General features: G+C 46.4%; 1 protein-coding gene across 2 annotated transcripts in view; it reads left to right on the top strand.

Moving 5' to 3' along the window:
* Positions 1-24482, top strand: part of CPO (carboxypeptidase O) — a 171935-nt gene that overhangs the window by 33599 nt on the left and 113854 nt on the right. The gene's annotated exons all lie outside the window — the stretch shown is intronic.

Genomic DNA, 24482 nt, shown 5'->3' with positions numbered 1-24482 from the left:
AAGGATCGTTTTTGTGAGATCTTTCTAGAAACATGCGCACACATGTCATCTGATCTTATATGTTTATGGCTGTGAAGGGGTGTTCAGAAGGATATTCCTGGTGTCAGCTTATCTACAATAAAAAAAAAGTAAGATTTAGGTGCAGACATGCCAGTCAGAGTAAACAGTGGGCAAATTCATTGAGACAAATGCAGATAAGCCGCTCAGGTGTGGATCTATAATCAGGTGCAGGTCAGATCCATAGTCTCCAGCAGTATCTTCAAACACAAAGTGATGACCGCACACCGATGTAAGTGAACATGTGAAGTGTATTCACCACTGTAGATCCAAAACTGGACATCAAAACATCACGAACAAGGACAAAAGGTTGACACATTTCCCAAGTTTACACTCGCTTACTCATAACCACCATGGTTATGAGTAAGCGAGTGTAAACTCGGGAAACGTGTCAACCTTTTGTCCTTGTCCATGATGTTTAGATGTCCAGTTTTGGATCTACAGTGGTGAATAATCTTCACATGTTCACTTACATCGGTGTGCGGTAATCACTTTATGTTTGAAGTGGGCAAATTCAGCTCACCTTTAGGATCCTCTTTACCTTGGGAAAGCAGGCCTTTTGAAACAGTTAACTCCCAGAACCTAATACACAAAGCTATATACTCCAGCTGTAGAATGAGCCTAGCATAGCCAAAGAAAACAGGACAGGATACCATACAGCAACAGAGGTAACATGATGGAGGTCCCTCAGGTGGAGCAAGAACAGGTGAAAGATAGTAGGCGTAGCCTGGACAGAGCAAATGTAAGAGTAAGAGGCAGACAGTAGGTTAGGGCTGGTGGAAAACAGTAGTAGATCAGCAAAAGCAATAAACAAATTATTTAGCTGCACTTGGTCAGCAGGTAACGCTATCACAAGCACAGAGGCACAGACACATAGGCACTGCTTCCTGTTTCCTGGAAAGGGTAGTCTAATGCCTCGTACACACGCAACGATTATCGGCCGACCGATCGTCCGACTTTTGTCCAGAGTGGTGTTTTGTGGGTTGGAATGTGCACACAAATTTTCTCGGCCAACAAAAATCTACTTCAGAAGCCATGTGCTGGTTTACTTTCCGTGTGTTTTTTCTTCTCTGAGCATGCCCAGTCTTGCTCATCAGATTTTTGTCTGCCGAAATCTGTACTGACTGATGGAAAATCGGCCGTTGTGTTGACGGCCAACAAACATTTTATAGCCTGCACACCAGATTTTTTTCGGCCGAAAAGTCGGAGTCGGTTGTCGGAAGCATCATACTAACGTTGGCCGAAAATTCACGGCCAATAATCGATGCGTGTGTACGAGGCATTAGGGTACACAGGTTTCAACAAGGAATCATTAAACATTTTGGGGATTTTTAAGCAGGAGTGTTTTGGGACAAAAAAAAAAAAAACATGGATTATCTTCTGAATACAGTAGGGGACAATGAATCTAGCCGTTGAAGCTGGGTGCAAGTTTCTGTGAGGACACTGAGAGAAATGTTCTTAGTTCTGGTCTCTCAGCCACACTAAGCCACCAACATTGAAGACAGAAAATGGGCAATGATAAGCTTTAGCAAATGTTTTCTGGGTGGATGATGCAGATGTGAGATTATTGGCAATTGTCTCCTAGACCAGGATGACGTTTTGGATTACCGAGCTGGCACCAGGGAGCAGGGACACTGGAAGTAACACTGGGAAAAGAACCAAGCTCTAGATAATATCTATAGACACAAAAGAAGGGTGACCCCAGAGAAAAAAATGATAGTAACTATTACAAGTGAATTTGGCCCACAACAAAAGTGACCCCCCCCCCCCCCCCCCATCTAGTTGGAGATCTGATAGAAAGCACCAAAGAAAAAGCTCCTGAGACTGGTTGGTCCTTTCAGTCTGGCCATTGAACAGGGGGTGATGTGCAAGAAGGTGGTTGTATAGCCGAGGAAGAGGTCAAGGGATAATGATGATAAAGATTAGATTATAAAAAGTCTTGGTGGAGGGGAGAACTTTAGGTCTGAAGGGGTACAAACTATTTTTTTACCTGGGAGGTCATTTAGAACTGCTTCAATGCCCTGGCAATGAAAGACATAAGGTCAGTAGAAACGGTTTACAAGATCTGTATGGGGAGAAGGATATGCACTGTGAATATGGACCAATGTCCATATTCTGGGTCAGCAATCTGGTTGGATGCTGGCCACCCATGTGACTCTGGTGGTCATCTTAGGTGTGGAAGACTCTATTTAAGACCCTGGCTCCTGGGTTTGGTGCATATTCAGTGTGTGGATAATGCAGAGAAAGGTCACCCATCTTTCAGGACAGTATTAGCGGTAGGAAAAGGTTCCAAATGAGTAGGGAAAGCTTTGGGATCTTCCACACTCATTGGACACCTATTTGGATTTAGAGAAGCCAAGCTGCATTCCGCCACTCCAGACAGACCCTGTCAGTTTGGCTGAAACCTGTTTCGTTACAGGTTGTTGGCTTCTGTATGTGTTCCCTGCCTTCCGTCGGGCTTGTTGTGAACTTTTTCCTTTGACTTCAATGCAAGTTCCATTATTTGCACCTGAACTGAGTGTGTGTTATTGTCACTGCACCATGCTGCTCCCACCCACGCTTGGCGGCAGTCGACAGGATATGTCACTTCTCGCAGCAGATATGGACGTAGGAGTAGAGTTCATCATGGAACCATTAGGATCAGCCCTGGCCCTGGTTCCTAAGTTCAATGGCTAAATATGCCAGTGTTGAAGTGGAAGGAGAGACTAGAAAGCTGTGCGCACCTGTACCTGTTTACCACCGGGCTGATTGCAGAGCTAGCCAATAACTCCTTGGAGGATGACGCTCGACAAGCGGTATTGAATTTACCAGAAAAGGACCAGACTACACTGTAGCAGATTCCAGAGACAACAGGTGGACAAGAATCTTACGCACTTTGTGGTGGTGCTCCAGTACCTCTAAAACGACTCAAAAAGAAGGATGCACGTGGTTATGCAGAGATCGCAGATTTGGGCCACGTTTTGAGGGGTCAATTTGTGGCAGAACTGAAAGCAGGCCCAGTCAGGAAGGCTCTGTAGGAGTGAATTAGAGTACAACTCGCCATCTCTTTTAATGGCATTGTGGTGGACAGGCACAGGTGGATGTGGAGGCAGCAGTACCTGTGACCAAAAAGTATGATCCGTTGTATATGCTGGAAGAGGCCTTGGCCCACTCACCTCTGTCTGCCATACAGTCAACACTAAAGTTACTCACCTTGGACGTGGCCTCCCTGAAGCTACAGGTGCCTGCACTTCAGCAGGATTCCACCCCTCCCCCTAAGGGGCAAGAAACTGCTACTGAGTGACCCAGAGGAAAACCGCAAGTGCTAGCAGTGTGGTTGTTATGGGCATGTGAGCAAGAACTGTGGCAGGCCTGAAATTAAAAGCACACACAGGCCACCGTTAAACTAGCAGAGAGACCAGCAACACAAGGTCCCAGCTAACCACAGTCCATGGTTGCCACAAGCCTCAGCTCTTCAGTGCTCATTGTTTTGGGTATGAACATGTTAAAGGACTTGACGGCAAGTTTGAATGTTCTGGGTGGCTGGCACATGGCTGTGGTCTAAAAGAGGTATGGTTCAACATCATCTGGGCTTGTGAAGCTAAACAGGAGGCAGACAGAAAACAGCCCATTCAAGTTGGGGTTCTTTGTGCACTCCCTTAACAGAAGCTACTACCTCCAAGGCACCCCTCCAAGAGGTAGTCTGCAAGGGGCCACCAGGATGATAGAATCCTGCAAAGACCCAGTGGCGCGAGGGGAATGGCTGGTTGTACATACCCTGCCTAAGGTTCACAAGGGGCAGGTACAACTCATCAACCTGGGGACCACTGGGAGTTACGTTTCCCAACCATGCCACTTTAATAGACCTGTACATAATACCCTGCCACTGCATCTGGGGTAGAGACCACATGTGCCCCGCTTTAAGTAGCCATGGCCTCGTTGGATGAGTCACAATAAAAGATACTGCTAGAACATCTGGACATTCCTTTCCGGGAATATCCCCTGCCATAACAAAGGATGCTACAACACTTGTTAGAGAACCACTTTCTGTTCTTTGCTGCTAGCCCAGAGGACTAGAGGTAAACAGACATCATTGACCACCCAATTTATACGGGGACCTTCCATCAATCCATTCCATCAGCATAACATTCCCCCAGCTTTGTGCAAGGAGGTCAAAGACTTGCTTGCAAAGTTTGGTAATCCAGGAGACTCACAGCCCTTGGGCTGCTCCCGTGGTCTTGGTGAGAAAGAAAGATGTAAGCCTACGGTTCTGTATGGACTATCCCAAGTTGAATGCCTGCCCCCACAGGAACGGCAACCCGTTACCTTGGGTAGGGGAAACATTGATGGCATTGGGGTGGGCAAAGTACTTTTCTACCTTTGACTTGGCAAACAGCTACTGGCAAGTCCCAGTAAGTTATCAAGGTCATAAAAAGACTAACTTTATCACCCCCTTTGAACTGTTTGAGTTTGACCAAATGTCCTTTGGGCTGAGCAATGCCCCCAGCACTTTTCAACACTTCATGGAAAGGAGCCTGGGAAACTTCATCTTTGAGACTGTGCTAGTCTATCTGGATGATATAATCATTTTCTCCAAGACTTTTGATGATCATGTCCAACATTTGGACTGGGTGTTGGCTAAAAATACCAAAAATTAGAGAGGCAGCAAACTGGAACCCTAGTGGGAGCATACCCCTATTGGGTGGAAAAGAAGCCCCTCTCTTCAATGACAGTGTATGATGTAGTATCTGAATTGCCTAATCCAATTAAGAGACGTCTTCACTGTAACATGCTGAGGCCACCTGTGTTGAATGGAGATTGCTCCACCAAGCCAGCTGGAGACAAAGAGTGCTTTAACTCTACGGATATCCCACCAGTACAAGAGGTGCCTGAAGAATGGCACCTGCCTGCTCTTCTGCTAGCCTCTGACTCATGACACTCTAGAGGAGAAAATCCCCAGCACAATGGACATTGACAGTCCAACTACTATGGAGAGTACCACACTGTCTAGAACTGTCTGAGGAATTGGTCCTGGGCCCAGTTGAAGAGGGTATGAAATATACAGATAGTCCTTACCCTGCTGTGGCCCTGGAATCTCTCCCAGAAGCTGATTACATATTACATGACTGCATAGAGGACACTGTGACTCATCACCCTTTGCGGTCTAACAGCAAACAGCTTCCTGCAAAGTACTCTGACTTTGTTTGAATTCTGTGTTCTTTATTGTATCTTCAGGCTAAGGACAGCATCTGTCAAAGAGGGGGGTAGTATAGGCAGGTGCAGTCCACTTTTTTCCCCTGCAGGTGGCACTCAACAGCAGCAGCACTGAGAGAGGAAGTCAAGAGGAACCGACCAGGCTGTACACTAATTGAAGTGTAGTTGATAGGAAAGCAGAGGACACCAGAGATTTCACGCACAGGAAGCTATACAAAGAGAACAGGATACTTTTTCATACAAGTACATGGTACAGCAAGCACATATCAGGAATATGAAATGTTGAATTGACATATTCTTTAACAGAGCATTGTCTTGACTTTGTCAGAATCCATAAAAATTCCACCGTCTGAAAATATGTACGTATCTGGGAAAAGAGATTTGAGTTTGGTGTGTTTAGCACGTTTATTGTGTTTATTCTGGCCAATGAAATGCCCAAATGCTTGATGCGTCTAATTTTAAAACGTGTCTTTAGGGGTATGTTTAATGCTGCTTTTCTCCTGTCAGGAGGAAGGTGTTCAGAAGAACCAGTGTGCAAGAGGCCTAACTGGAACTGATGACAAGAATAGGCAAAATGCATCTTCCAGTTGGGTTTCAGGTGAACTGTAGGTGCATAGTGCACTATTCTACCAACAATAATGATTTAAGTATGCAGTAACTTACCCAATGAGAACACTACTAGCTTTCTTTAGCAGACAGAAAGCCAGTAGATAGCCTTTTTTTTTTTTTTTTCGAAACATTTTATTGAATAAAAGAAAATGCAATACAGTAAAAGAAATACCCACATGCAAGTATACAGGTATGCACAGTAGATAACAGCAAACGATCATTGTAGCATAAAAACAATCCCATGTAGATATATTAAGGCCAAGAGAAACAAGGACCAACCGAGGACAATGTGAACCCCAACCTACACAGAGTGGTCCTAGTGCATCGTTCGTCTCATGTAGAGCATGTACAGACTGGAAAGGTATCCCAAAATAAGGGGGTGCAGATCCAGGATCCAAGGACCAAGAAAGGGAGGGAAGACTCAAGTAAAAGGACAGACCCAGAAACTAAAAAACATGAAGGAGCCCTACTACGGGACACACTAAACAAGAGGGACTTGGCCTAGCATGTGGTCATGCTCCGGGCACAACCGGCCCAGGCACGGCAACGGTGGGGTGGCACAAAAAAAAAAAGGGGATAGCATGAACAAGGCGTTGGAGGAGGCGGTGGAGAGGTGCGGGCTGTGTAGACCAGCCAGACAGCTAGGTAGCACCTAAAAAGGTGGGGGAAGGAGGGGGGGGTAATAGGGGAGTAGATAGCCTTTTATTAAAACAATGACTGTTAGCAACATGATGTTTATGTGTATATGTCTTGTGAGCCTTTGGCTATGGTTTATATTTGGCTCTGTCATTTATACTATCCCTTGTTAGCATCATCAATATTTATAGATGCAAGGGCTGGCAGGGACCATGTTTAATGGGAAATATTGAATCCTAAGGCATAGGAGGCTAATTTTATTGTGTAGGCCAGCACAATTTTTTTACACCACAGATACACTTCAAAAGTAACGCAGCCGATGAGTCTAACATTCTCCAGGTCTACCCTTCAGACAGTGCACCATAATACTTCCTTAGCAATGATGATCATGATCATCAGAGGAATCAAGCTTATCATTGCTCTAACTGAGTGCCTCCTCAGCTTGCAGACAAATTTATATCCATTTCTCTGGGGAGAAATACTGATTTTTTTTTTTTGTATCAGAAGATCACCAATTGTGGTCACCTTTTAGACCAAGTTGTCCTCATCTCACAGCTTTTCTTTTCCCCAGATCTTGACAGTCTGTATTATCTATCTCCCCTCTGTCACTCTTTTTCTGCCAATATTTTAATAAATACAAACTGTTTACGGAAATATTATTTTTTAAGGATAAAATTACATTCTGTTGACTTCACAAATAAGCAACCCATGGTAACAACAAATGTACTCTTCCTATTTTTTTTTTTTTTTTTTTAAGATTGTTTATTTGGGCTCAATTACATGGGTTGTTGTGGTGGATTGCTTTTCAGAGGCATTTGACAACGATACGTCCCCTCCAGTGAAAGCCTGAGGCACTGTGATGCAGCAGACGACTCCTGATTGGTAGTGGTTCCACCTGACAAACGCAACATTCTGTATGATTTTTTCCAGGGAGCAAAGTTGTGTTGCCGTGGCAACAAGTGTTACCCTCTCCAGCAACTATTGCAGAGTTTAGGTGCCTCCCAGCCGCCTGTGTAAACAAGGCCTTTAATTTTTTTCTATTACAGCAATGGATAACCAGAGTTTGAGACAAAAGTCATACTGAAAATTTACAGGTATAATAAGATATAGGTCCATACAGAATAAAGGGTAATTTTATGATATTTGAAAGCCATATTAAATTTCAGGATACCCAGGGTAATTTCATTCTGTCAAGCAAAGTAACCACAGGACAATCCTGTAAGTATAGGTATAGAGGGGGCTGATGTTCCTGTTTGTGAGGATAAAATAAGTTGTAGAGTGTAGAAGAAGGTAAAAGTAGAGAAAAAAACTGTCCCTGATCTTGAGGGACTGTCCCTAATTTGGAACAAAGTCCCTCTGTTACTTTTTCCTTCTCATAGATAGATAGATAGATACAACGTTATTGTCATTGCATAGTACAGGTACACAGCAACGAGATGCAGTTTGGCATCTACCAGAAGTGCAAAATGTAGCAATCGTGCAAAAGTGCATGACCAATGTAGAATAGATGTCACCCCCAAACTCTTAGGCTGCTTAAAGCCAAAGGCTCCACCCCCATGCCATAAACCTTTCCCTTTACCTAAATAATTGAGACCACACCGTGCTTGGAGTTAATTGGCCACAGCAGCCATTTTATTAACCCTTTTACCTTAAAATTAACATAAGGAGAAAAAACATTCCTTACAAACATAAAACAATCAGTCATTAGGCCTGTTGGTCTTTGAGGCTCCTCCAAATAATTCCAAATCCTGCACTGCGGGACCTGTGCCCTGATAGGCCTCCAGCCGCGTCACCGGCTCGGAGACAAACCACTCCCCGCAGTGCCACCATTTTGAATTCCATTTAAACTGACATTAAATGGAATGCACCATAGGGACCCATACCAACGATGAGTCCCAACCATACCCTTATCCTAAACTGTTCACCTCCCCCGCCAGCAAAGACCAACAAAACGCCCAGCTGCCATGACAATATAAAATTCCCCCAGAAAGGACAGAAAGCACAAAAGACATGAATCAAAATCAACCATAACAGTCCCAGAAATTAGGGAGGGTGGGTGGGAAGCTTCTTCTTCCTTCGTCCGTTGAACTTCCACTGACCTCCAATCTGAGGGGCCACCCCTCCTAACTGTACCTCAACCCCTCCCAAACCTGATACACCAATCCCTGAATACCCCCCAACTCAAAACAATTTAATTTAACTCACACCTGCCCTGTCTCCCCTCTTCACATGGTCATGTCTGCCCTGCGCTATTTTTTTTTTTTTTTTTTCCGCTTCGGGCCTTGCTTGACCAATGTAGAATAGATGTCACCCCCAAACTCTTAGGCTGCTTAAAGCCAAAGGCTCCACCCCCATGCCATAAACCTTTCCCTTTACCTAAATAATTGAGACCACACCGTGCTTGGAGTTAATTGGCCACAGCAGCCATTTTATTAACCCTTTTACCTTAAAATTAACATAAGGAGAAAAAACATTCCTTACAAACATAAAACAATCAGTCATTAGGCCTGTTGGTCTTTGAGGCTCCTCCAAATAATTCCAAATCCTGCACTGCGGGACCTGTGCCCTGATAGGCCTCCAGCCGCGTCACCGGCTCGGAGACAAACCACTCCCCGCAGTGCCACCATTTTGAATTCCATTTAAACTGACATTAAATGGAATGCACCATAGGGACCCATACCAACGATGAGTCCCAACCATACCCTTATCCTAAACTGTTCACCTCCCCCGCCAGCAAAGACCAACAAAACGCCACCAGCACCCAAGGGTGACACCTTACCCTTGCGTGCCCCTCCAAACCCTCAAGGCTCGCTGGATCCCATCCTGTAATCCCAGGGCCCATAAATCTATACCCACCGCATTGAGGTGGACTCCATCATCCCGCAGATACCGCCATGTGTCCACTTCCAACTCCAGGTGGCGAACCACCAACCCCCCATTCCGACACACAAAGCGCCCCACTTCCTTGTTCAACTTAATCCGAGCCTTATTAAGGCGCGCGACCGACCTGGCCATGCGCCAGGACGTGCGGGCCACCATATCCGACCAAACTACAAGCAGCGCCGGAAAAGCCGTGCGCAGCCTAAGGAAATCCAACTTTATGTCCCTGATCAAGGCCCGCGCGGACCTGGCCCCCAAATCGTTGCCCCCGGCATGCAGCACCAAAACATCTGGCTGCCTGTCCAACCGGGCGAAACGATGCACTTCGGGAAGGACCCTGCCCCAAGTAAGCCCCGGCACCCCCAGCCACCTGACACAAGCCTCGTGCCGAGAAAAACCAAGTTGTCTACCATTAGGACGCACATCAGCTCTCCGGGCCCCCCAGAAAACATACGAGTGTCCCACGATCCAAACAAGGCAGGGTTCCAAACCTACAAGAAAAGGGGACAAAAGGAAAAGAAAACCAACCAATATTCAGATAACCAGCCGGGCCCACACCCCCCCAGCGACAAAACCACCCCCCGTACATACCCTACACCAACAGCTGTGGACGAACGTACAACAAGAACCTCCTAGACTCCCAGCGCCCAATGCGTTTGACCGCATCGTCGTTCAATCCCCAGCGTGCAGCCTCAGTGGCCGCCCCGATCCGAAAGGAATGAGATGCAAACCTACTGGCATCCAAACCCAAAGAGCCCACACACCTTCTGAACACCGATACAAATTGAAAACGAGATAACGACGACCCGTCCGCATGCATTAAAAATGAACCGGGCCGCGAAGGGCGGATTGCCCAGTAATCCCGAACCGCCCCTACCGGGCACAGCGGTGAAGACGGCACCGCGAACAACCGGACACGGACCCCCTTGCCACTCTGGTCCGTTTTGGACCGTCGAAGGAGGATAGTAACCCCCTCCCGACCGACAGAGACATCCTGACCCAATAGGCCCCCCGGCACCGTCCGGGAGGAGCTGACCAATTCCCCAATCCGGAAAGCCCCGAAAAAAGCGAGAGAAAAGGCCGCCCTAAACAACACCACCTCGTAACTCGAGGCGCAGTGCTCCCCCAATTGCCGGCAGACGTCCTGCAAAAGAGCGAAGGACACCGGGCGCCTAGTGTCCCTCCTCCGATAAGCCCTGGAATAGCCCCGTAACGCTTGTCTCACCACGAAGTCCTTCGTGTAATCCTGACAACCCAGAAATTTAAACAGAAAGGCCAAGCCGGACAACTTGCGAGCCACAGCGGAAGCCGACGCGCCCCTCTCAAAATGATCAGAGACAAAAGAAAGTAACACCCACCTGACCTCCGGACCCAGAGGATCCACCGATGCCACCCGCAACACCTCCAGCCACTCCAACCATACCTTGCAATAAGCCGACCACGTGGACTCGCTCACCGACTTCCTGATCCATCCAGCGAGGACCCCAAGGCAATCCCCCATAGCCACTCCGGACACGTGACTCCGCGTTGCTCCGCTGCCGGTGCCAACTCCCGGAACCTGTCCCACTGAAAACGAGACAGTGCGTCAGCAATATCATTCTTAACCCCCGGAATGTGCACAGCGTACAGGAAAACATTCAACCGTAGACACCGCAAAACCAAATACCTGAGGAGGCGCACCACCGGCTGAGACGAAGCCGACGCGCGGTTGATCACCTGAACCACCCCGAGATTGTCGCAATGGAGGCGAACCTTCAGGTTCCTGAACTCCGCCCCCCCAAATCTCCAGGGCCACCACCACCGGGAACAGTTCCAGCAACACCAAGTTGCTGACCAGCCCCGCTACCTGCCATGCCCCCGGCCAAGGGGCGGCGCTCCACGCCCCCCGGTGAAAAGCCCCGTACCCCGCCGAACCAGCAGCATCGGTAAACAGTTCCAAATCAAAGTTGCTGATCGGCCCGGCCATCCACAAGGATCTACCATTGTATGTGGCCAAAAAACCGTGCCACAGACGCAAGTCGTCCCTGTGTTCCCTGTTGAGCCTGACGAAGTGAGCGGGCAACTTCACCCCCGAAGTCGCCGCCGACCGCCGTCGGCAGAAAACCCGGCCCATGGGCATAATGCGGCAGGCAAAATTCAATTTACCCAGCAACGACTGCAAGCTGCGCAACTGAATCTTGCGCAAACCCAGCACCCCTTCAATTTCAGCTCTCAAAGCCCCCAATTTATCCTCCGGTAGGCGACACTCCATGGCCTCCGAATCCACGACAATGCCCAGGAAGCTGAGCACCGTGGTCGGGCCTTCCGTCTTGTCGGGGGCCAACGGAATGCCGAAGCTCCCGGCCACATGCTGCAACGTGGCAAGCAGGATCGCGCACCCGTTGGAAGAGGGCGGGCCCACACACAGAAAGTCGTCCAAATAGTGGATCACCGAATTCACACCGGAAACCTCCCGAACCACCCACTCCACAAAGGAACTGAAGGTCTCAAACAGCGCGCACGATATGGAGCAGCCCATAGGAAGGCAGCGATCCACATAATACGCCCCTTGCCACCGGCAGCCCAGCAATCGAAAACTGTCCGGGTGAACCGGGAGCAACCTGAACGCCGCCTCAATGTCCGATTTGGCCATCAAGGCCCCCCGCCCATAATGTCGCACCCAGGCCACCGCGGCGTCAAAGGAAATGTAAGACACCGTACAGGCATCCGGGTCGATGGCGTCATTCACAGACCCACCCTTTGGGAAGGAGAGGTGGTGAATGAGGCGAAACTTGTTGGGTTCCTTCTTGGGAACCACCCCCAACGGCGAAACCACCAAGTCACGCACCGGCACCTCCGAGAACGGGCCCGCCATGCGACCGAGAGCCACTTCCTTGTGCAACTTATCCGACACCACCAAAGGGTGGCGCAATGCCGAACGCAAATTCCTCGCCACCGGCGGCACCGAGGCCAAAGAGCAAGGGATACGAAAACCCACCGCAAAACCCTCCCCCAGAAGTCGGGCAGCCGCCCTATCGGGGTACCTATCTAGAAAAGGCCGCAGCCTTTCCACCCTCACCGGCGTCGTCCCCTTTGTGCGAAGGCTCTCTGGACCGCCCTTTTCCGGACTTAAAACACCGAGCCAAGGCATGGGAACCTCCGCAACCGGAGCATTCATGTTTGAAGCGACATGTGCCACCGAACTTACAGGAACCCTCATTAAATTGCCAGCAGAAACCCCTCCTCTTTGCGGCCGGCTGTCCCGGGGTCGCAGAACCACCGGCCCCCCCTGGAAAAAACTGATTCGGAGCCTTCGCAGACGACATGAGCCGCATCCACAGGCTGATGTCCTTGTGGTCCCACCGCAAGGACGGCCTAACCGCCTTCCGCTGCCGGAACTGTTCGTCGTACCGCAGCCAGGCCGACCCCCCGTAAACCCGATAGGCTTCCCCTACAGCGTCCATGTAGCAGAACAGGGCCGAGCAGTTTTCCGGCGCCTTTTCCGCTATGACGCCCGCCAGAATGGCAAAGGCCTGCAGCCAATTGGCGAAGGTCCGAGGGATAAGCCGATAGCGTCGCGCCTCCTCGTCCTCCTTCTTGCGCTCCTCCGGTTTAACCCTGTCCAGGTGAAACTTCTCGAGGGGCAACAGCGTGAAGATTTCCACGTATTCACCCTTCCAGATCTTCTCCCGGACTTCCTGCTTCAAATGTGCCCCCAATGGGCCCTCAAAACAAACATATACCTCACCTTTCGCTGAATCGTCCAGGCGAACAGCGTCCGCCTTCCCCTCCTTCGCCGTCCCGGTCTTGTCCCCCGCCGCCCCGGCCGTCACTGCCACCACTGCCGGCGCACCAACAACCTGGGGAGGGGCCCCAGCCCCCCCCGCAACTAGCCCCGTGGAAGACGGCCCCGCCAGCCCCGGGGCCCCCCCCGGCTCCGTGCCCGAGCCCCCCGCCGGAGGCACCCAAGCCGCCGCTGGAGACAAGCGGCCCCCGTCCCCCGGGGGCAAACGCCCCAAGAGGTCCCGTAGACCCAGGAGGAAGCCCCTCAAACCCCCATCATCACCCCCTTCCGGGGTCCCCGCCCCCACTGGCCGGGACACCCCCACCCCCTGAGCCCCTCCAGCACTCCCACCCCCCACATCAAACAAGCCCCGCAAATCAGACAAAGCCAGAGAAGGAATTGTGACCTCACCTGTCTGCCCAGGGGGGGCGCCCCCAGCCGCCGATCCAGCCTCCCTCGTCGCCGACCGACCACCGACATCCTCTTCCACATCCGATCCGGACACCTCGCCTTCCGAACGATCGTCCCCGGGCACCGCCGACATCCGTCCACCAGGTGTCGCACTCCCGCCATCTGCAGAGCCGAGCGACAGGCGTCCACGCCCCCGTACTCCAGCTCCGCCCGACGGAGACCTCTGTGAACCAGCCGAACTTCCGATGACCCGGCCACGTGACTTGCCCCGCCGCGTCATCTCTCTGCGCCCAGCCGAGGCCGACTCCGAGTCCCGCCGATCACTGCTGCCACCGGCCGCCATGAAGCCGCTCCCACGCCGAGGCACCCCTCCGACCGGAGCATCGCCAGTAGGGGAGCCCGCCAGTCCAGTAGCACCCCGGCGAGAGGGACGGGGAGAGACCGAAGGCCGCCTCCCCCCACTACCCCCAGAGCTCCGTCCATGCAGAGGATTCCTCCCAGAGGCGCGCACGGCCGCAGCAGGAGTACGCTTAGCCGGCGGCCCTGAAGGGTCCCTGTCGGGGCTCCTAGGATGACGCTGAGCTCGATGGGAAGGGTCCGGTGAAAAACGCTCCGGCGGCCGTGACCGCCGAGCCCGCGGGACCGCAAGCCCCTCCGAATCCTGTGCAGAGTCCTGAACCCCCATCAACGTGGAGACCTGGGACCGGAGCCACTCAGTCCCCTTCACCGCGGCAGCGGCCTTGATTTGCTCCAGCAAAACGTCCAAATCCGCCATCACAGACCAGGGAAGCTGAGGTGAGATGCTCTGCAGTGAAAAAGGTGGGTGACCAAGCTTCTTCTTCCTTCGTCCGTTGAACTTCCACTGACCTCCAATCTGAGGGGCCACCCCTCCTAACTGTACCTCAACCCCTCCCAAACCTGATACACCAATCCCTGAATACCCCCCAACTCAAAACAATTTAATTTAACTCACACCTGCCCTGTCTCCCCTCTTCACATGGTCATGTCTGCCCTGCGCTATTTTTTTTTTTTTTTTTTCCGCTTCGGGCCTTGCTGATAAATGTCTAGCATATTTACAGTGCAGATAACCATCTACAGTGTTGGGGTAGTTACTCAAAAAATGTAACTAGTTACTAGTTACTAGTTACTTCTGTAAATTGTAATGAGATTACTTTACTAGTTACTGCATTTGAAAAGTAACTTCACTACTTATTACTTTACTTTCCTCTTTCTTAATTGACCGTGTAGAAGAAGATACATGACACTCTTTCTGCATAGAGTTTATTGTATAAACACAGGCTTTGGGAAACATGAGAACAAAACCTGAAAAAACAGAATAAAACATAAAGTGCAACAAAAAGTCATAAACTTCATCCCTCTCTATTCTTCGAAATAACGATTGTATCGCACGGCTTGGGTAACGCAGGAAAGCGCGTTCCTATAGCCTAGTAAAGTAGTGTAGTTAGTTCCTATAGCCTAGTAAAGTAGTGTAGTTAGTTCCTATAGCCTAGTAAAGTAGTGTAGTTACCAATATTAGTATTGTAACTAGTTACTTTACTTAGTTACCAAAAAAAGTAATGTAGTTACTGTAGTTAGTTACTTTGTAACTAGTTACTCCCAACACTGACCATCTAGCATAATTAAAAAATATATATACACTATATATATATATATATATATATATATATATATATATATAAATACATACACATACATTATATACACAAATGAATGTGAAATATTGGGCAAAATGTACAGTAATGATAAAGATACATACAGATATAAATAGTGCAGATGTACTGAGGAGTGAAAGAGATATACTATGTAGTATGTACATGTATAGTACAGAGGTTACATGCAGTCTTTTGTTTGTGTTTGTTTTGTAATGATTAGCTGTGTAATGTTGAGTTCAGTAATATGATGGTGGATGGAAAAAAACTGTCCCTGAACCTGCTGGTTCGAGTGCGCAAGTTTCTGTATCTCCTTCCTGACGGAAGGAGGTTAAACAGTTTATGACTGGGATGCGAAGAATCCTTGATGATGTTGTGAGCTCTGCGCGAACATCTGCTGTGGTGAAGGTGCTCAATGGCAGGTAATTGGGTGCCAGTGATGCGTTGAGCGGTTTTTACCACCCTTTGCAGTGCTTTACGTTCACTCACAGTGGAGCCTCCGTACCATACAGTGATGGAATTGGTCAGGATGCTCTCAATGATGCAGTGGTAGAAGCTCGTTAAAATCCCTGGGGACAAATGAGATTTCTTGAGACTTCTCAAGAAATACAGACGTTGTTGTGCTTTTTTTACCAGAGCTGACGTGTTCTGCTGCCAGGACAGATCCTCAGAGATGTGAACTCCCAGGAACTTAAAACTGGAGACTCGCTCTACCTCGGTTCCATTGATGTTGACTGGTAGATGTCTCCTGCTGTTGGATTTCCGGAAGTCCACAATGAGCTCTTTGGTCTTTGTGGCGTTGAGAGTCAGGTTATTGGTGGCACACCATACTGCCAGATTACAGATCTCTTCCCTGTAGGCCGATTCATCATTGTTTTCAATCTGGCCGACCACGGTGGTGTCATCCGCATACTTAATAAAGATGTTGGATTTATACAGAGGAGCACAATCATGGGTGAACAGGGAGTAGAGCAGTGGGCTCAGAACACAGCCCTGCGGTATGCCAGTGTTCAGAATGAGGGTTGAGGATACCTGGTTTCCCAACCTGACAGATTGAGGTCTGTTGGTGAGAAAGTCCAGAATCCATCTGCAAATGGAGGTGCAGATACCCAGTTCCCTGAGCTTAGTGATCAGTACAGTGGGGAGGACTGTGTTGAAAGCAGAGCTAAAATCAATGAACAGCATTCTAATGTATGTATTGCTCTTATCCAGGTGGGTGAGAGCAGAATGAAGAGCTGTGGAAACTGCATCCTCAGTTGACCTATTCGGGCGATAGGCATACTGGTGTGGGTCCAGTGTAGGTGGTAGGCCCGCAGTAAGGTGATTCAGGACCAGTTTCTCAAAGCATTTCATAACAATAGGGGTGAGTGCAACTGGGCGAAAGTCGTTCAGGTATTCAGCAGCTGAGTGCTTAGGCACTGGTATAATAGTAGTGGTCTTCAGGCATGTTGGTACTGTGGCTTGAGCCAGTGACAGATTGAAAATGTCAGAAAAAACATGTGCCAGTTGTCCAGCGCATGCTCTGAGAACACGTCCCGGTATGCCATCTGGGCCAGCTGCCTTACGTGCATCCACTCTGCTAAACACTGAATAGACGTCCGTTGTAGAGAATGAAAGTGAGCTGTAAGCAATAGCAGAGTCCATGGTTGGTGTAAAATGTCCTGTGCATTGGTCAAAACGAGCAAAAAAGTGATTAAGTTCGTTTGGTTGAAAGGCACTGCTGGTTAATTGAGCTATAGGTTTGTAGTCTGTGATTGACTGGATGCCTTTCCACATGCGTCTGGGATCAGAGTTGTGGAAGTGCTCTTCTATGTGTAGTTTGAATATGAGCTTTGCTTTCCTGATGCCCCTTTTCAGGTTGGACCTGGCTCTGTTATAGTCCTCTACACCGCCAGATTTAAAGGCAGCATCTCTTGCTTTCAACAGGAGACGGACTTCAGAGTTCATCCACGGCTTCTGATTAGGAAAACATTTCACGTGTTTGACGGCAGTGACATTGTCAATGCACGTGTTAATATAATCCAAAACAGATGATGTGTAAGTGTCCATGTCTGTATGAGAGTCCAGTGTGGCCTGTGAGGCAAACATGTTCCAGTCAGTATCCTGAAACTGCTGTTGTAAAGAAGAAATGGCCCCCTCTGGCCATACCTTTACTGTCCGCAGAGCTGGTTTCACACGTTTGATCAATGGTGTGTATTTGGGTGGCATGAACAAAGAGAGGTGATCAGACTGACCCAAGTGGGGGAGGGGAATGGCTGTGTATGCCCCAGGTATGTTTGTATACACCTGGTCCAGTGTTGTATCCCCTCTGGTAGAGCAGGAGACATTGCGGTGAAATTTTGGTAAAACAGATTTCAGATTGGAGTGATTGAAATCTCCAGCAACAATGATAGCTCCTTCAGGATGTGCAGACTGCTGTTTGCTGATAGCTGCATGCAGTTCCTCCATAGCTAGTTTAGCATTAGCATCCGGTGCAATCACAACAATGGCTGAGAATTCTCTCGGTAAATAAAAGGGTCTGCACTTAATCATCAAATACTCTAAATGAACGGAGCAATGTCTGTTGTCCCTGATTGTGTCCCTGATTGTGAATTGTGTAACATTTAAACAACCTATAGCAGTTTTGACCTGGGGGAAACTCTGGATTCCCTAGTATAGGAGACATAGGACCTAGGTATATGGATAACAAATATGTTTTGAGAAGGAAATGTATATGGAGAAATGAGGGTGGAATACAGAGTGGAAACGAATTATACTTAGGCCAGTAGTTGAGGCACCCAGGGTAGAAAGATTAGGGAATGAGTGGGATTTGGGTTGCAAGTCTATTATGCTCATAAGTAATGATACAGTATAATAAAACTATATGTGGATTCTGTTATGTTTTTGAAATAATATAGTAGAGCCCAGTCTAGTGGGGAAGTTAGCCCAACGTATAAAGGTAATGAAAGCTGCAGATTTAGAAATATTAACCACTTCTGGACCAGAAGGATTTACCCCTTAATGACCAGGCCATTTTTTGCAATTTGGCACTGCGTGATTTTACCTGACACTTGCGCAATCATGCAATGCTGTACCCAAACAAAATTTACATCCTTTTTTTCCCCAGAAATAGAGCTTTCTTTTGGTGGTATTTGATCACCTCTGCGGTTTTTATTTTTTGTGATTAAACGAAAAAAGACCAAAAATTTTGAGAAAAAATTTCATTTTCTAAATTTTCTTATAAAAAATATCCAATAAACTGCATTTTTGTCATACATTTAGGCCAAAATGTATTTAGCTACATGTCTTTGATAAAAAAAAAATCTCAATAAGCATATATTCATTGGTTTGTCCAAACGTTTTAGCGTCTACAAGCTATGGTGTATATACTGGAATTTACGCAGCTTTTACTTTCTTACTGCCTATCTCATTTCCTGAAGTGCTAAAATGGCAGGGCAGTAAAAAAAAAAAAAAAACCCCTCCCAAATTGCCCCTTTTTGAAAAGCAGGCACCCCAAGAATTTTTTTGAGGGGCCTGTTGAGTCCATTGAATATTATTTTTTTTTGTCACAGGTGTTTATAAAATGACAAACAAAAAACATGTTTACACAAAGTTGATGGGTATATGTGGAATTACACCCCAAAATACATTCTGATGCTTCTCCTGCGTATGGGGATACCCCATGTGTGAGACTTTTTGGCAGTCTAGCCGCCTACAGGACTCCGAAAACCAATCACTGCCTTCAGGCTTTCTAAGGGCATAAATTGTTAATGTCACTCCTCAGTACCTATCACAGTTTCTGTGGCCATGAAATGCCAAGATAGCATAAAACCCCCCAAATCGACCCCTTTTCGGAAAGTAGACACCCTAAGCTATTTTCTGAGAGGCATGGTAATTTAATGGAATATTTTATATTTTCCGTATCGGGAAAATGCCAATTTTTTTTTATTTACACAAAGTTGTCAATTAAATTATATATTTCTCACATATTCCATGGATATATATGAAATGATACCTCAAAATACATTCTGCTGCTTCTCCTGAGTACAAAGATACCCCATGTGTGAGACTTTTTGGCAGTCTAGCCATGTACAGAACCCCCAAATCCAATCACCGCCTTAAGGCTTTCTAAGGGCGTAAATTGTTGGTTTCACTCTTCACTACCTATCACAATTTCGGAGGCCATGAAATGCCAAGACTTCACAAAATGCCCCCAAATTACCCGTTTTCGGAAAGTAGACTACCAAAGCTATTTGCTGAGAGGCATGTTGAGTATTTTGCAGATCTCACTTTTTGTCACAAAATTTTGAAAATTTAAAAAAGAAAAAGAAAAATACATTTTTGTTTTCTTTCTTCATTTTCCAAAAACAAATGAGAGCTGGAAAATACTCAAGATGCCTCTTAGAAAATATTTTGGGGTGTCTACTTTGGATAGCTGTGCTAGCTTGCAGCTGCAGCTGCACACATTCAGAGGAGAGAGGCAGCAAACAGAAAGGCTGATCAATCAGATCCCATTGTCATCACAAATCGTTTATACTGTGGAAGGCTTTTAAAGTTTGGTGCACTGTAGCACCTTGATTATGTGAGTACATCCTTGATTTTTAATAAAGTGGAGTTTTAAAAGATGTAAGCACTATTGGAGATTTTTCTTTTTTTTTTTTGGCACACCGATCGATCAAAGGGGAATCCATCCAGAGCTGGATGGAGCTGAGGTGAGGTGAGGACCCATTCACACAATGTGATTTACCATGGAGGATTTGCTCTGATACATGTTTCCACTTTGAAAGTGGACTGTTTATTTGATCACTCTTCTCACTTTTAAGTGGATTATTTATTCAATCACAGAAGTGATCTTTCACAGCACTATTGTCACTTTTTATGAGTGTGAGTGTATGTTGTTGACCTAATTATATGAAATATTTAAAAATATATATATGAATTTTGGCACTTTATATATTTCACAATTTTGCCTGATTTTTTAACACCTGATAATCCAGCACTTTTATATATTTATATGATTAATTTAAGATTAGCACATGATAATTTATTTATTTATTTGCATTTATTTATTTATTTATACACTGGAAGCACTTTAATTGAGCAGCACTAGTGATTTATTTATATATTGCCCAACTGTTTGGTAAAATATAAAAGATGATCTTGTGCCGAGTACATAGATACCAAACATGCTTTAAAATTGCACACGTCCATGCAGCGGCAACAAAATACGTACATTTTTAAAAGCCTTTACAGGTTACTACTTTCAATTTACAGCAAGAGTTCTACTGCAAGAATTACTGCCCCCAATCTGACATTTGCGGTGATACTTCACATGCATGGTGCAATTAATGTTTACATATGACACCAGCCTGATGCTTGCGTTCGCCTTTGCACGCAAACGCATGGGAACAGGGGTGCTTGAATTTTTTTATATTCATTTATTTTACTTTTTTATTTTATTCTGACACCTTTCCTTTCATTTTTTTTTTTATAAAAGGGAATTTAAATATCCCCTATGATAGCAATAAGTAGTGACAGGTACTCTTTTTTCAAAAAATTGGAGTCTATCAGACTCTATATCTCTCCTTTGCCCTTAAAGCATCTGACCACACCAAGATTTGTGTGATAAGATGCTTTTTCACATTTCCCAATGGCGCTGTTTATATCTGGTGAATTCGAAGTCATGAAATGCTCGTAACTTCCAGTATCTTAGGCCATAGAGATGATTGGAGCCATTCTGGACCCCAATCAGCTCTATGATCAGCTGACAGAATCACCAGCTGCAGTCTCCGGTTACCCGGTAGGACAAGAGAGCTCGAGAAAACCGTGGCAGGCGGCGGGAGGGGGGCAGTCTAGCAGCTAGTTATCTGCTAGGATTGCTTTTACACGAAAGCTGACTGCTGGCTGTAAAAAACTATACCAGAAAGTGTGTGGTATGCCCACCATAAGACCTCCCAGCATCCACCCACTTTTAATGATGGGCATCAAAAAGAACATAACAGATTCCTCCATGCGCATCGATCGATGTGGATGAAGAAATCTCTGCCAATAAAAGTTTTTTAAAAAATATGGCGAAGCATAGGGGAGATCCGTCTTCTGTATCCACACCCCATCCCCTATGCTTCGCCATATATGCTATTTTAACTGCGGTGGTGAAATCACCTCCTACAGCCCTACAAGCATTAATTATGTATATGGTGAGAGCAAACGCTGTTGCTGTCAGAATAAACAAATCAATGCTGCAGCTGATTGGTGTACCTGCAAAGCAAACAATGGTTAACAATAAAACACAGTAACAATAAAACATTACAGTATAACTGTATATTATAAAGTATAGTAAAAGTAGAAAGAGTAGAAAGGTAGAGTAGAAACAGAAAATTAACTCAATAAAATGACATCTGTTTTTGGCTTCGTAGTTCTTAATTTTTTTTTTATTTTTTGTAACTTTTTTTGTAACTTTTTTTTTTTTTTTTACACTTTTTTGTAACCGTAAAAAAACTGTTCCAGGCTAGGGTCTCTCAAAATGCAATAGCCAACATCTTTCGAGACCCTGTGTGAAAAAGTGTGCCCTAGACTGTGCCGTGCCGAGGTGACTATGACAGGATTCTCCTTCAAAGGGAGAAAGCCTGGATTTTTCGTCTCGGAACTCTTGTACCTAAAGGCCTTAACACCGAGTGTAGTCTGAAAATATTTTTGAATCAGTAACAACAATTTTGGAGTAGTTATACTTGGACATATGTACCAACCCTGTTATGTTCTCTTATTTAATAGATCACCAATATAACATATATTGCTATATACTATATGGGTTGTATATGTCCATATTATATATACTCCATGTATGGTGGTTTGGATATGGTATAAGAGTATCAGGGCTTTGTAAATATCCCTTGATTTTTGTTTAGGCAATAAAGGTGATAAGAAATGCCCCCCTAGATCATATTTGAATCCCTGATTTCTTAAATGCTCCTCTTTATCTATTTGTAAAAATGATAACTGGATTCCTCTGCTCCCTTCATCCACAGATTAACCCCTAATCACCTTGAATGTTGCTTATTTACAATCACATATGATAGTATTGATTACGTTGTCATATATTCTGCTTGTAACAATCTATGTGCTTCTTTTTAGCGTTGATCTCTCCCGAGTCCACTAGGGGTCACTATTTAGGTGATAATACGTCAGCAGGGAGCCTGACTGTCTTTAACCAATGATCGCTGAGCTCCTAGTATTTAAAGACTGACGTAATGGACGCTAATTACGTCCTGAAGAAGCGTGCTGCGTCACGCGAAACGCGTCGACGTCATACACCACTACGCCTGCGGACTCCACCCTCCACCCTATCGGAAACTTTGACCGCGTACACAGCTCGAATGCTCGATGCTCGATGCCCAAGCCCTGATTGGTAGACGGATAAGCTCCCACGCTCTCTGGCGGACACTAAGGCTTGCCCCCCCCAACGGACTCACCATGGCCGGACACACAATCGGACTGACTTCTGACGGACGGCACTAAGCGGACATCACACGGACTCAGACCATCCACACGGTCAGTAAACGGCTCTGTTCCTGTGACTACATATTTGCTTACATGCCTGTCCTGGTGAAATCTATAGAGATGGAAGGCTGACTGAACGGTCGGAGACATACAAAGTGTGTCTATCAGTAAGCATAACCTTATACACCGGACTGCAATATCCACAGACCAGAGGACATTTAGCTGCAGAGCGCCCTGACTGCTCAGACACATACACTGGTTGAATATCAGACCGGGTATGCAAATCAATGTTTTAAGCCATATGTTTGTCTGCCTGCTTCGCTTGCCTATCTGTCCGCTTTAGTCATATGTCCGTGCCGCTCTACATGGTGTCTACTGCTGTGTTCTGTGTTTAAAGATTCACCTGGAAAGTGCAGCCATTCAATACATGTCCATTTACCAGAGGAAGTTGTGGTAGAGCCTTCAATTGCCCTTGTATACCATATGGGTGTGAGGATCCTGCACCTAACGGTCATATACGGAGACCTTTGATAACCACCAACTAAAACTCTTATATCAAAATTTGTACAAATATCCCCAACTGGATGTTTCTACTGGAGGTGGCTCTCTCCATACATATTATGTTCACACTCCAAGAGCACTACAATTAATTTCATTTTTGTCATGAACATTTTTTGAATATTTTTTGATTTTTCAAGTGATTGCTGGATTTCTCAATGTGCAATTGGGGTGGTGGGTGGAGTCTGTAGCGTAGTGGTGCCATTTTTCACTAGACAGGACCTTTTGCAGTGTTTCATCTTTATGCCGATAGGTTATTCTCTTATAACATTCTGTGCAATGTTGATGCTGTTGTTTTAATTTTTATTCCATATTTTTTCATTCAATAAAGCTTTATGTGATTTAATTTACCTCACCTTCGTTGTAGCCATACTTTGCAACTGCTTCTCTTTACCCTTTTTTGTCTTATAAATTCTTAGTTGCTTGGCACACAGGCTATATGCCGTTGGGTTTGAGGTAATATATTTTATATACATACATCACACCCCCATACCCCATTGTGGGTTGAGTGGGCTTTCTAAGGTCCGGTATCCCTCCCCCCCCCCATCCCCTTGGAATACATGTGCCGTGCTGTACCCTATACTAATACTATACTAGTGTGTGGTAGCGACGGAAACAGCCCCCAATGCAGAGACCAGGTTGGCCAGGACAGGAGGGACAAAAATACCGGGTGTCACGCCTAAATCCGCATTTCCAACAGACAAGACATCTTCTTTGGGGTGTTCTTTGGGTAGGTTTACTAGGGAGGACATCCGTAAAATGCCTCTTATGCAGCCGGCTCACTGCATCTGGATAGTGAATTTGGGCCACAGCACCTTCTGGATACAGAAGGGCTGTGATGATCTCTTCCTGGAATTTTAGGAAGGATCCACTTCTTCCTGACGCTTTGTATAGCACATAAGCGTTCAGCAGAGCCAATTGAAATAAGTATACGGACACTTTTTTTGTACCAGCATTTAGCCTTAGCCTTATGGGCATTTAGCCTTATGGGCAACTAAGTATGGCACCATCATCTGGTCATTGAAGTTCACCCCTCCCATGTTAAGTTGTATTCGTGGACACAGAGGGGGCTTCTCAACAAAACCAATCGCCGTTGTAATTTGGACTGTCGTATATGCATGAATGGAGGACAGAATGAAAACATTCCATGTGTCCCTCCACTTCACTGCAAGCAATTTATAAGACTTCAAGCAGGCTCTCTCCCTCCGTCTATGTTGGGAATCTACAAG

Source organism: Pelophylax lessonae (assembly GCF_965119305.1).
Source record: "Pelophylax lessonae genome assembly, chromosome: 6".
Taxonomy (NCBI): domain Eukaryota; kingdom Metazoa; phylum Chordata; class Amphibia; order Anura; family Ranidae; genus Pelophylax; species Pelophylax lessonae.
Note: the sequence above shows the minus strand (reverse complement) of the source record. Positions and strands in the feature narration are given on the sequence as shown.